Source organism: Halichoerus grypus, chromosome 6, assembly GCF_964656455.1.
Source record: "Halichoerus grypus chromosome 6, mHalGry1.hap1.1, whole genome shotgun sequence".
NCBI classification, from domain to species: Eukaryota; Metazoa; Chordata; class Mammalia; order Carnivora; family Phocidae; genus Halichoerus; species Halichoerus grypus.
Window position 1 is genome coordinate 39,670,154 of NC_135717.1, and position 12,890 is coordinate 39,683,043.

General features: G+C 60.0%; 1 long non-coding RNA gene across 2 annotated transcripts; it reads right to left on the minus strand.

Annotated features, from left to right (window-relative positions):
* Nucleotides 1-2,567: 2,567 nt before the first annotated feature.
* On the minus strand, nt 2,568-12,077 carry LOC118530119 (uncharacterized). 2 transcript variants are annotated; one of them, XR_004914464.2, is made up of 6 exons: nt 11,731-12,077; nt 10,636-10,709; nt 10,025-10,120; nt 8,192-9,896; nt 3,999-7,949; nt 2,568-3,881 (listed from the first exon to the last, which is right to left on the minus strand). It is a non-coding gene; the product is annotated as an uncharacterized LOC118530119 (long non-coding RNA). The 2 variants fall into 2 exon arrangements; XR_004914465.2 differs by lacking the exon at nt 10,025-10,120.
* Nucleotides 12,078-12,890: the final 813 nt, after the last annotated feature.

Sequence of the window (12,890 nt, forward strand, 5' to 3'; positions counted from 1 at the left end):
TGGGTAGCTGGCAAGAGGAGGGATGGATGGATGGAGGGATGGATGGGTGGGTGGATGGATGATGGATGGATGGAGAGATGGATGGAGGGATGGATGGATAGATGGATGGAGGGATGGGTAGCTGGCAGGAGGAGGGATGGATGGATGGAGGAATGGATGGGTGGATGGATGGATGGATGATGGATAGATGGAGGGACGGATGGAGGGATGGATGGATGAGGGATGGAGGGAGGGATGGATGGATGATGGATGGATGGATGGAGGGATGGATGGAGGGATGGAGGGAGGGATGGAGGGGTGGATGGAGGGATTGGATGGACAGATCACAATGGCTCAGTGGTCTCAGCTTGAGTATCATTTTGGATTCAGCCACACTTGACTGAGTGTGTTGATAATTAGGTGGGATGAGTAATGTGCAGAATGTTACCCCACTGTTGTTTTCACAGCAAATAACTGGAAACCACCTAAATGTCTGTCCATGGGGAATTGGTTAAATAATTTACTCTAGATCCATACAACTGAGTACAGTGCATCACTAACAATGATGTATTTCTCTACGGAGGGGTGGTGGTGAAGGGAATGTGTGCTCACAGTGGCATCATGGCCTGGCTCCTCGTACAAACTGTGAGTGTGGGAGTGATCGTGGGTGGCCACGGTGGCTACTGCTGGCAGAAGATTAATGAGAATTTCAACTTTCTAATTTTTTTTTGTAGCCTGAGTTACATTATTTTCATAATTAAAAAAAAGTATTTTCATGTTGGAGGAAAAGAGTTTTCTGGTTTTTAAAAGCCACATCGAAGTGGATTTTAAGTTTCTCCCCAAACATCTGCTTATAACTGGTAACATCTCAATGCCTCCATCAAAATGGCCCTGGGAAACCCTCTTCTTATCCAGGAAGTGCAGTAGTCCTCGTCATGAGAGATGCCGGGCATTCGCTGTGTGATGTGGAGATTTGACCCCCCCTGCAAAAGAGAGATTCTTTGTGAGGACTCCCTAAAACACGTGGGAGGACCTTCCAGGTCTTTCCAGAGAGTTCTGCCAAAGCCAGGGCACTCGTGTTCATTGATATTGTGTTTCTGTTTGTGCCCAAAGACTGGGTCACCACTGGGGCCATGGAGGAAATGTGGTGATGGACGCTCCTCCCTCCAGGTTCCCGTGACCCCTCCGAGACACCACTGTCCATGCTAGGATCCCTTGCCCAGTCTTTTGCCCAACCAAGAGCTTTTGCAACCAGCCTGGGGAAGCCACATCCTTTACCTAATGGTATCCCTGAACCAGGCATCCTGGCCACAGTCCTGGACTTGACCTATCATCGGCCAGTTCCTTCTGGCCCCAGTCCTGACGGTTGCAAGCCCCCCACTTCACAGCCCCCAAGCCTTCCTCTGATCCTATCGCTGAGCCTTCTCTTGGTGGTCTGGTCCTGAGCCTATCAAGGCAAGCAGGTATCCTGCCCCCTGGGCCCGGTTGCTTAACAGCTAAAGCCAGGACGACCAGGGACTGATGGTCTGAGGTTGATCTCCTTAGATAAGGGACCCAGTTCTCACGATTGGCACAGAAAGTGGGACCCTGGGTGTTTCATGCAGCTGGTGCTCATTCATGCCCCTGGGGTCACTCCCCACGCTGTGGCGGCTGTCCCAGGTGTGGGCACCAGGCCAGAGGCAGGAGGGTGTGAGGAGCTGCCCTCTGGGGCAGCTGTCCATCCATCCCTCCATCAGAGCCTGGCTCTGAGTTGGGAAGAGGCCAGAGCACCAGTGCCCCCTCCTTCCATGCCTCTCTAGAAGGCCATTTTCCCTCAGTGACCCACATCCTCCCTCTTCTCTCTTCCCGGATGCTGGATGCAAAGCTTTCTCTGATGGGCCGTAGGTCTCAGCCATGCTTGGAACAGCCCAAGCCTCACCTCAAAGGCTGGGGTGCAGTGCTTAGACTCCTGTTCACCAATTCCAGAAGTATCCTTGCCCACTCCGCCTGCCCACATGCTGCCATGTTTAGCATGGGGCTCTCCAAGACTAGGGACCCAGGCTTCTCCACCCAAGCATGCCTCTTGGGGTCCCCTGGGCTCACTCTGTCCACTCCATTGCCCTGTGCCCATGTGCCCTGGACAAACAGGGCTGGGCTGGGCTACCTGGCACGGGGACCCTATCGTGGCCCTCTGTCCTTCTGTCCCCACTGGAGGTGGCTCTAGGTCAAGGTGTGCCGTCTCCCTGGTCACCTTCCCTCGGGTTCCTGAGGCCCAGTGGCTCTGAGCCACTCCGAATCACTGTCACCACTGACCACAGAGGCTGTTCTGAGCTTGGAGCTCAGGGGACAGGAAGCTCTGAATGGGGCTCAGGCATCATCTTCCTGAGTCACCCTTGGAGAAGCTGAGACACAGCTTGCTCCTGACACAGGAGAGAGGGCCCAGCAGGGCAGGGGGTGTGCAGGCCACTCAGGATGGGGGCACAGGGGTGGAGGCTGTCCCCAGGTGGGGACGCCCCTGTAGGACATTGCACCTGCCCCGACGGGCCAGGCCAACATGGGGGAAGAGCATGAGTCTGCACTGGTCGAAAAGTGGGGCAGGTGGGGGGAGAAGCACCCGGGGCTGGGCCTGCCATGGGTTCTGGGGCTTCTGCTGCTCAGATGTGTCATGAGGAAGCATCAGAGTGAGCTGGGGGTGGGCCACAGGCCCTGGGCTGGGTGTGGGGGTGCAGGGCTCCCCGGGCCTCAATCTCCAGGTGTGTGATGAGGAATCGGCCTCAGGTTAATCTGGTCTCCAGCTTTGCTGATTCTCTGTGGCCCTCTCTACGGAAGCAAAGACCCCCCTCCTTTTGGAGACCACATGAACTGGGAACGGTGTATGTGAGGTGCCCTGGGATCTGGGAGTCCGCCGACCGTGGGGTAGAAGCTCTGCCCGATACGTTGCCACCTGCCTGAGGCCTGTGGAACGTGGCAACCTGTGCTCAGAGCTGGGGGTGAGGAAGGGTGCCTCCCTGGCCCCTGGTTCAAGCGTTAGCTCATGGGGGTGCAGGAGGCTGCCTTGGGGCGAGTGGGCACAGCTGTGGGCACCGCCCCCTCTCCCGCCCCAACCCTCCCAGCGGCTCTGCTCTGTTGGAGATATCGGCGGGACGGCCACTCCACATGGCTCAGGATGAGCCTCAGCTTGGGGAAGGGCCGGGGGACGGCGTACCCAGGCGGGCAGCCACCAATGGGTTCAACCTGGCACCCGACTGCCCTTCTTCCCCAACCTCCCCTCCAAGTGGAGGGCTGACCAAGCTGCCTGCCTACTTCCTGTGGCCAAGAGACAAAGGGGCGCAGGAGGCCCCCAGCGCAGAGGCCCATGGAGTCCAGGCAAGGTAGGGGTGCTGGCCCCTCCCAGACACCTGCAGAGGCTCTGGGCCCTCTCTATCCCTGAGCCCGGGGCCTGAGTCCCAGCCGTCCCTCCACACCCTCTCCCCCTGCACATGCCGCCGGTGTTGCTTCTGGCCCTCTTCCTCCTGGGGAGCTCCACTGCTGGGACCCCAGGGGAGTCCTGACCCCACGGGACCCCTCCCTTCTCCAGAGGCTCCTGTAACCTTGTCTCTAGTTCCAGCCGCTGGGAGGCCTTGTGGCAGCTCATCTGCACACAGCTCCTCCGGCCACTCCAGGAGGGCCTAAGTGGGGGCAGCCGGGCTCAGCACCGTCTCCTGTTGCTTCCTCAGCGTCCAGCCCTGATCAGGAGCTGGTGGGCATCATCGGTGGCCACAATGCCCCCCAGGGGAAGTGGAGTGGCAGGTCAGCCTGAGAATCTACGCTTACCACTGGGCCTCCTGGGTGCACATCTGCGGGGGCTCCCTCATCCGCCCCTGGTGGGTGCTGACCGCCGCCCACTGCATTTTCCGGTGAGTCCCACGTGCTGCTGTCCAGCTCTGGGTGGGACGTGGGGGGAATCAGGAGGTGGGAAACCTGGGTTCACGGTAGGATTCTGCCTGGAATTGCCACTCCCCTCCCCGCGGTGCCCAGGGGGCTGCCCTAGGAGGACCCACCTCTGTGGCTTCTTTTTGACCCCAGGAAGGACACCGACCCCTCAGCCTACAGCATCCATGCCGGGGACGTGTATCTCTATGGGGGCAGGAGGCTGCTGAATGTGAGCCGCGTCATCATCCACCCCAACTGCAACTACGCCAATGTGGGCGCGGATGTCGCCCTGCTCCAGCTGTCAGACTGTGGAGGGCACCGCTAACGTCAAGCCGGTCAGGCTCTCGTCAGCCCAGCTTGAGGTCACCCCAGAGGACTGGTGCTGGGTGACTGGCTGGGGCACCATCAGGATGCACCGTGTGTGGGGGGCGGGGGTCGGGCGGGGCCTTTCCCAAGCCTGTCATCCCCGGGAACTCCTGGCGGGCAGGGGGTTGCAGGTTCCAGAAAGGAAAGAGAAGGGGCTGCTCGCACATCAGTGCCCCCACCCCCGCGCCATGCACTCCACTCGGGAGGGAGATCCGGCCCCCCCAGGCGGGATGGTTCTGTGACTGGCTGACAGGCAGACTGAGCTCAGGGCTCAGTCTTGGGATGGGGAAATGCAAATGCTTATTTATTTCCACTTTAAAAGGAGATATTTTGGGGAGAAAACCAGAAAAACTCACCCTTCTGTTTTCTTTCTGGTCGTTCTGTCGGCAGAGTCTTAGGAATTCAGAGGTGGGCAGGGCCTCCTGCGCCCCGGGGGGCCCCACAGCGGCCTGCCAGGGGGAGGCTGCGCCCCGCGGGGCCCCAGGTGGCCGGGCAGGACGTGCTGCCAACCTCTGGTCGCCTCTCCCAGAGTCACAGCCCCCCCCTTAACGCCTGCAGCAGGTGAGGGTGCAGGTGGTGGAGAATGCCGTCCGTGACCAGCTGTACCACAACGCCTCTGGACAGGGCCAGCAGGGGAAGATCATCCAGGACGACATGCTGTGCACGGGGACTGAGGGCCCGGACTCCTGCTACGTGAGTCCCACCCCATCTCCGCCCCCTGTCCCGCCCCGGCTGCTGGCGGCCACTCAGCCCTCCCTCTCCTCCCACAGGGCAACTCTGGAGGCCCTCTGGTCTGCAAGGCGAAGGGCACTTGGTACTTGGTAGGAGTGGTCAGCTGGGGCTACGGCTGTGCCCTGCGCGACATTCCCGGGGTCTACGCGCGCATCCAGACCTACGTGCCCTGGATCACGCGGCAGATCTGGAGGTGCCCCTGACCCAGCTGGGAGCAGCGGCTCCTGCCTTCTCCCAAGGCCTGCTGTTTCAGCCTCAGCCCCACTCGCCCTGGTCTGGGCTCCACCTTCTCAGTGTCCCCGGCCTCCCCGACTGGTGGCGGATAGAGCAGGAGGATGCTGGGGAGCGGGGCTGGAGGCCTCTGGGGCAGAGGGTGCCTCACTGCGCTGTCTTTCAGATTAAAGAGCTTGAGGAATGACCCGGGTGTGGCCAGAGTCTTTGTGGGATGGGCTGACCACGGGCAACGTGGCTTTCCGTGGGAGTGTGTCCCCCAGCCCTGATGTGCAGAGGGCTGCGCGCAGGGGCCGGTGTCCTTCCAGGCCTGGGAAGGGCAAGCGAGGATCTGTGTCGGCTCCACTCTGGGGCCGCAGCCCTGGGGCTGGGGAGGGGACGGCTGAGTGGCCCTTGGTGGGGGCAAAACATCCTGGAGCCCGATGGCGGGTGGGCAGGCAGCAGTGGGAATGGGCTAAATGGCATTGAGCTGTGTACTTCCACTGGTAACGGGGGTGGAATTATGTTTGTGTACGTGAACATGATCAAACACCCAAAGTCCCCAGCACACATTCCTGCATTTACGGGGGGCCCAGCGAGCGACGGAGGGCTGCCCGCCCAGCACGGTCCGGCCGCTCTGTGAAGTAACAGACCTCTCGCCCCGTGGCTGCCCCTCGGCCTCTGTTGGTCCCTCCTTCCACCTCCCACCAGCTCCCTGGAAGGATGGTGTTTGCAGGGAGCCCTTGGGCAGGGGCAGGAAGGGAGTGACTGCCCGAGATAAGACAGGCTTCGGTGTCTCTGGCTTCGCCAGAATCAATAGAGCCGTGGCTCCCGGAACCTCCTGGTCCTTCCTGCTCCGTGTTTGTTCTGCACCTGGACCAGGCAGATGCTGAAGGTCACTCTGCCTGGGCTTCTTACCTCAAATCCCACCCCGTTGCCTGAAGCCTGATCCCTGACCACCTGTGTGGCCTTGCCTCACTGGGGCGGCCGGGTCCCGGAGCTTGGGGCTGGGCCGGGGGGCCAGGGAGGGACCAGGCCCTCTTCCCCGCATGCAGGGCAGAAGGGAACAGAGCTGAGAGCAGGACTGCAGGCGTCAGAACCGCCAGGGACAGGGAAGAGGTGGGAGGCCAAGGGGGAGGGGCTGGGTGTAGCTCCAGGCCATGGTGACATCATGCCAGAGTCAGACGCCACCAAGGCTCACGGAGAACCTGGAGTCTCCGCTGGGCCCTGGTACACGTCTGTCCAGATAAGGAGAGGGTCTTCGGAGAGCAGGAGGGGCAGGCTTTACCTCTCCAGCCCCAGCCCCCGTCTCTTCCTGTGGTCATTCCCGGGACTGGGGTGGTGTGACCCCCACAAGGCCAGGGTCACAGGGATGATGCTGGCAGAGGACACGCTAGGGGCCACCTGGTTCGTCCTCTCTGGAGCCCTTGGTCTTTGCAGTGGGGAGACCTGCGGGGAGGCTGGTCCTGCAGCCCCCAGTGCTGGCCGGGGCTCCAACACTCTCCATCCTGCCTCTGTCTACAGATGTGGCTCCTTCCGGTGCTCCTTGTGCTCCCCTTCCTGGGAGAAAGGGGTGAGTCCCACAGCCAGAGCGCCCATCTGCCTGGAACCCGGACCTCTGACCGTGGGGACCCAGTCCACGCCTCCTCCGAGCCGGGGCCTTCTCCAGCCACATGCACACTCCATGGTCCCTCCTGGGCTCCTTGCTTCCCAGCTCCCTGGGAGATGGGGTGGGGGTGGGGGGCACATATTCGATCCAAACTGTCCTACGGGCTGCACAGCTTGTACCCCGCTGGTCTGTGTGCGAGAATCGTCACGCACACATGCCCTTCGGTAACCTTCAGCTCTCAGAGTCCTTTCCCTTGGAGCAGCTCCTCTGCGTGGGACTCAGGAGGAAGTCGAGGCAGAGAATGGTAAATCGAGGCTTCCTGGTGCCCTGCCCGCCGCCACCGCATGCCAGAACCACATGCAGGGCTTTCCCCTGACTTGTGTCATTTAAGCTTCAAAATCACAGCGGTGGAAATGCCGTCCAGGGGCAGGGAGACTGGAGGTCTGCCTCCTTCTCCAACCTGGTGCCACCAGCCACCCACGGGGGCTGCTGACGTCTAGATTACTTACAATTACGATGAAAAATTCAGCTCCTCAGTCCCAGGGCACACTTCCTTCCCGTGGCCAGGGGCCTGGACCGCACTGGACTGCACTGGACCACGGTACAGAGCATGCCCATCGCTGTAGAAAGTTCCACTGGGCAGTGCCGTTTGCAACTCAGAAAGCTGAGTGTGGGCTATCGAATCTGCGGTGGAGGTGGGAGGAGGGTCCAGCTCTCCGGCCCCCCACCGGGCCCTGTTTCCCCAGAGGAGGCCAGCCGGTGACCCTGTCTCTCCACCAGGGAGGAGCTTCAGCCCGGAGGCCCGTATCGTTGGGGGTATGGCGGCAGCGCCCCGGCAGTGGCCCTGGCAGGTCAGCCTCCGAGACCAGGGGCAGCACATCTGTGGAGGCGGTCTTATCAGCCACCGGTGGGTGCTGACCGCCGCCCACTGCGTCTCCAGGTGAGTCCTGCCTCCCCACACCGGGCAGCCCGGGCCGTGAGATGCCCTGGGGCAGCTGTGCGGGGAAGAGAACTGTGGGTCTGGAGCAGCACCCGGGCCCACGGGGCTCCCCGGCCTTTTCTGCCACTGGCAGGCGGCTCGGAGCCCCGCAGGCAGGCCTGGTGCCTGCACCTGGCTCTCCCCTCCAGGACTGTGCCTCAGACGCTGGCCATTCCCTTCAAACTAGGAAAGAAAACAAACTTTAATTATTTGACAATACTTGGAAGTCAGGAACTTTTTTCCAATTTTTGGAACTCTGGTTAAATGCACAACATAAAATTGATCATCTCGATCCCTTCTCAGCCCACAGTTCACACTGTTGAGTAACCACCTCCTCCCCCTCCCCAGGAACTCCTCCGTCTTCCCAAACTGAAGCTCTGTCCCCACTAAGCACTCACGCCCACCCTCCCCGGCCCGTCACCCACCCTCCACTTCCCATCTCCATGGTTCTGACGATCGCAGGGACCTCATCGAAGCCGAATCCTGCAATGCATATTCTCCGGAATCGGGCCAGTTGCACCGAGCAGGTCTTCAAGGGTCACCCATGTTGTTATAGCAAGTGTCAGAAATTCTCTCTTTTCTATCGCTGGATGTTATCCCGCTGTGCGGATGGGCAGTGTTTTGTACATTCATTCCTCTGTCCGTGGACACCTGCATTGCTCCCCGTTTCAGCGATTGTTATCATGCTGCTCAGCACAGGTGTACGAGAAAGTAGAGAGTATTTCAAGAGCTAGATGCCCTCTGACGATACTTGAAAACGAAAAAAGCAGAATCAAACTATCATAAAACAATCGGGTACTGAATTCTATATAAAGAGAATTCACAATCAAGGTTGGTCCCTCCTGAAGCTGAGCTATGGTGTCAACTTAACCTTAGCAGATGCAATAATTAAAGTATAATCGGCTGGTCCCAGGTGTCATCTTGGGGTAAATAAGCCTTTCACAATTCTGTTGGTGCTGGGGCTGTTCCTGGGATGTCCTCAGTAGACGTCCAGTCCTGGAAATCATGGCCGACGGTTACTGGGGGCTTCCTGCCGCAGGGCACCGTCCCAAGCACACTCAGGACAACCGCCTTAGGTAGATACTTTTACCCCCATGTTCCAGGATGGGAAACTGAGGCACAGAGAGGTGAGTAATTTGCTTAAGACCAAATGATACGCAAGAGGCAGATGCGGGATGTGGACCCTGAGAAAAGGGACACTGGGGTTAGGGGCAGTCCTGCTGGGACAATGTAGCCCTCCATCGGTCATAGGCATCAGGCCCAGAGAGAGCAGCTCCCTGAGGAACTCAAAACACTTTCATCAACAAGTTCCTGCCTCCTTTGTGCTTTCAAATGGCCCCTCCCAGGTCACTGCCCACCTGCTGTCCTCAGATGCCAGGGAGGTGGCCTGCTGACGTGCTCCATGAGTTCCGCAGCCCCCCAAATGCAGCTCCCCCAACTTGTACCCCTGCCCCTGCCGAGAACGTTGTCTCCCTGCCCACCACTCCAGTGCAGCCCAACCTGCCCCCCCAGCCCCCCCCCGGCCATCTCAGCACTGTGCCCGGCTGTCTGGCCCAGGAAGAGCAGGGCTGTGTCCACTCCGTCCCCACCAGTATAGGCCCTGCTGCATGGAGGACTCTCCACAGTCAAAGGCTGAACCACCTGTCACCTGGAGCTGGAGTTTACATGGGAGTCTTTCCCTGCCAGACGGGGTTTCCTGGGGACAAGTGCCCAGAGGATGTGCCCTGTGTTCCTCATGCCTGGATCTGACTCAGAGGGCCAGGGTAGAGCAGATGGTCCTTCAGTGCCATGCCCTCTCCCCAGGAGAGCTAGCTGGGTGAAGCCGGAGCCACTGGACCACCGCCCTCAGAGCCCACCATGTCCTTTCTGCTTCCTGCCCAGCTTCACGAATCTGCAGGACCTGAGCATCCAGCTGGGAGAGGCTGTGCTGTATCCCAGTCCCCGGGACTCCGTCTCTGTGGCTGCCGTCCGCGTCATCCAGCACCCCTCCAATGGGGACGCCCTTCAGGGTGGCGACATGACTCTGCTGAAGCTGGCCCGCCCTGTGCCCTTCTCCAGCGCCATCAGACCCATCCCTCTGGCTCCACCGGGCTCCGACTTTCCCACAGGCACCCTCTGCTGGGTGACCGGCTGGGGGGACATCCGGCAGAATGGTGAGTGAGGGGCAAGGGGCTGGGGGCTGGGGCACAGGGAGCTGCCCTGAGCTGAAGGCATGCAAGGGTGCAGTGAGTCACCCCAGTCTTCTCTCTGCCCCTCACCTCAACGTAGAGGCCGGCCCAGGCCTCATCCTGCACTGCTCAGCCCTGCTGTGGCCTGGCATCTTCCTCCCGGCCCAGATGATAGGAATGTGGGCCCTGGGGAGAGAACCGTGGAGCCGCTACTCTTAGCTCTTCACAGAGAGCGGCACACCACCTCGCGGTCCCTGAGGGCCCCTCAGCCGCTGTCCCCTGTGTCCCACAGTGGCCCTGCCTGAGCCCCATAGGCTGTGGGAGGTAGATGTGCGCATCGTTGGCCTACCACCTGGAGCCCATCACCAAGGAGATGCTCTGTGCTGGCTACGTCCAGGGCCAAAAGGGATTCTGCGAGGTCAGTCCCCTCTGGCCTATGTTCCTGCCCCTGATTCACTGTGGGGTCCTGGAGAGTCACTGGACACCTGTAGGCCTCAGTTTCCCCGTAAATGCAGTGGGAGTGAGGGTGCAGAGCCCCCTTTCACAGGGAAGCAGTGACACACCTCCTCCGTGCTTAGCAAAAGGCTCTCCCAGGTCCCCTCTCTAATCCTAAGTGACCCTGGGAAGCAGGCTGGATCCTGGACTTGGGGCAGGGGTGGCATCTTACGATCTAGCTCCACGAGGTTGGGGACTTTTCTCACCCAAGGTGGAACAGCGTCTGGCTTGGAGCTGGAACTTGACAAAGATTTCTTGTAAGAACGAGTCCAGAGCCATCCTGACAATAAAAAGCAGAAAGTGTGGGCTCCAGCTGTCACAGGGAGGTGAGCAGCTCCTGCAGGGGCTAGAGGGACAGGGGTCCAGACCCAGAGACGCCATGCATCTTGTAAGGGAGGCAGTGTGCATCGGAACAAGCAGGCAGGCTTTGGATAATAACAACAACAATAATAATAATAACAAAGTGACTACATCTCAGCACTGCTTTTACTAGCTGTGCGACCTTCAGCAAATTGCTTGACCTCTCTGAACCTCAGGGTCCTCAGCTGTTACAAACAAAAAAAAGAGGCAGCTAGAGCTGATATGCAGATTGCAAGGAGGAACCTCTTCAAGATGGAAACTCGGGGCTACCACACCTGCTACCTGGAGCCCCAAGGGAGCTTGCCCTGTGTGTCCTCCCCTTGCCTTAGCATCCGGCCCCCTCTGACAAGCTCCCTGATGTTAGCCTCAGTCTGAGAGCTCCCACCCCTGCTGCACAGACCCGAGTCCCACTGGACCTGTTTGTTATTCTTGCTTCTTTCAGGGCGACTCCGGGGGCCCCCTGGTCTGTCAGCTCAGAGACAGGCGCTGGGTGCAGGCGGCAGTGGTGAGCTTCAGCAGGGGATGCGCTGAGCCCAGACTCCCGGGGGTGTATGCCAGGGTGTCTGCCTACCGGGCGTGGATCCAGCGCCACCTGCTCCGAGGGAGGAACTTTCGCAGGGGCTGACCCCTCCCCTCCCCTCTAATCGGTCTGCATTCTTACATCTTTCTCCCATGTTCTTGTGCACCACTTCTCCCTTCTGTCCTGTTGACCCTGCCTCTCGCACTCATCCTCCCTCCCCCCGACCCTGCTCCGTGCTCCCTGTTCCCACCCGCCCCCATGTGGCCAGCTGACCACTGGAGCCCAAGTCCTGGCTTTAGCGGAGAGAACGGGAAAGGGAGGCTGGCAGTTTGCCTTGCACCTGTTTAAGGCAAAGAGCTGGGGCCAGGATGGAAGCACGAGTTGCGGGGGTGGGGGATGCCTGGGGGCCGCCAGCACCCACCTGCAAGGAATAAATGGTTGGTATCTTCTGGCCAGTTTTTCCAAAACGTCGCGGAGAGGGGCAGCACCCGCACTTGTCCCAGGCAGAGGCCCCGAGGGGTGCTCTGCGTGCTGGTAGTCGTCCGGGCGGCAGGTGTGGGCGGGGCCAGCCCTCAAAGGAGAGGCCTAGGGCTCCCCCTAGGCAGCGGCGGCTACAAATTTGGAAGATAACGCCTGGCTCCCCGGGGCACGGGGACACCCGCCGAGTGAGCGCAGACCCCAGCAGCGCGGGGCGCAGCCGGAGAAGGCTGGAAGCGCCTCGCTCCTTGACCCGCCGCCCGCACGCCCTGCGTCGGCCCTCGCAGCTCTCCGCAGCCCCTCCTCCCCGCAGCGCCCCGCCCCTCTGCGCAGCCCCGCCCCTCGTGGCGTCCCGCTCCCGCCCCCGCAGCCCCCCGCAGCCCCCCTCCCCCCACGCCGCCGGCTCTCCGCAGGGGGGGCGGGGGGGGGCGCCGTGGAGGGACCGCGGCCTCGCGGGGGGCACGCAGGCCACTCCTGATTGGTCTGCGGGGCTGCGCGTCCGCGCCCTCCCATTGGTGTCTGGAAGGGAGGGCGGCCTCTATTGGCTGCCACCTTTCTCTCCTTCTCTCCCTCTCTCAAATAAATAAATAAAAAAAATATATATATTTTAAAGATTTTATTTATTTATTAGAAAGAGTGAGCGACAGAGCACAAGCAGGGAGAGCAGCAGAGGGAGAGGGAGAAGCAGACTCCCCGCTGAGCAGGGAGCCCCACTAGATCCCAGAACCCTGAGATCATGACCTGAGCCAAAGGCGGACACCGAGCAGACTGAGCCACCCAGGCGCCCCAAATAAAATCTTTAAAAAAATGCAAATGTCAGGCGCCTGGGTGGCTCAGTTGGTTAAGCGACTGCCTTCGGCTCAGGTCATGATCCTGGAGTCCCTGAATCCAGTCCCGCATCGGACTCCCTGCTTGGCGGGGAGTCTGCTTCTCCCTCTGAGCCTACCCCCTCTCATGTGCTCACTCTCTCTCATTCTCTCTCTCTCAAATAAATAAATAAAATCTTAAAAAAAAATGCAAATGTCCAAATCAATGAGTCGCACAAATGTATACAATCAAGTAGCCGCTATCACAATCAAGTTTAGACAACGTTCCCTCTCTCCC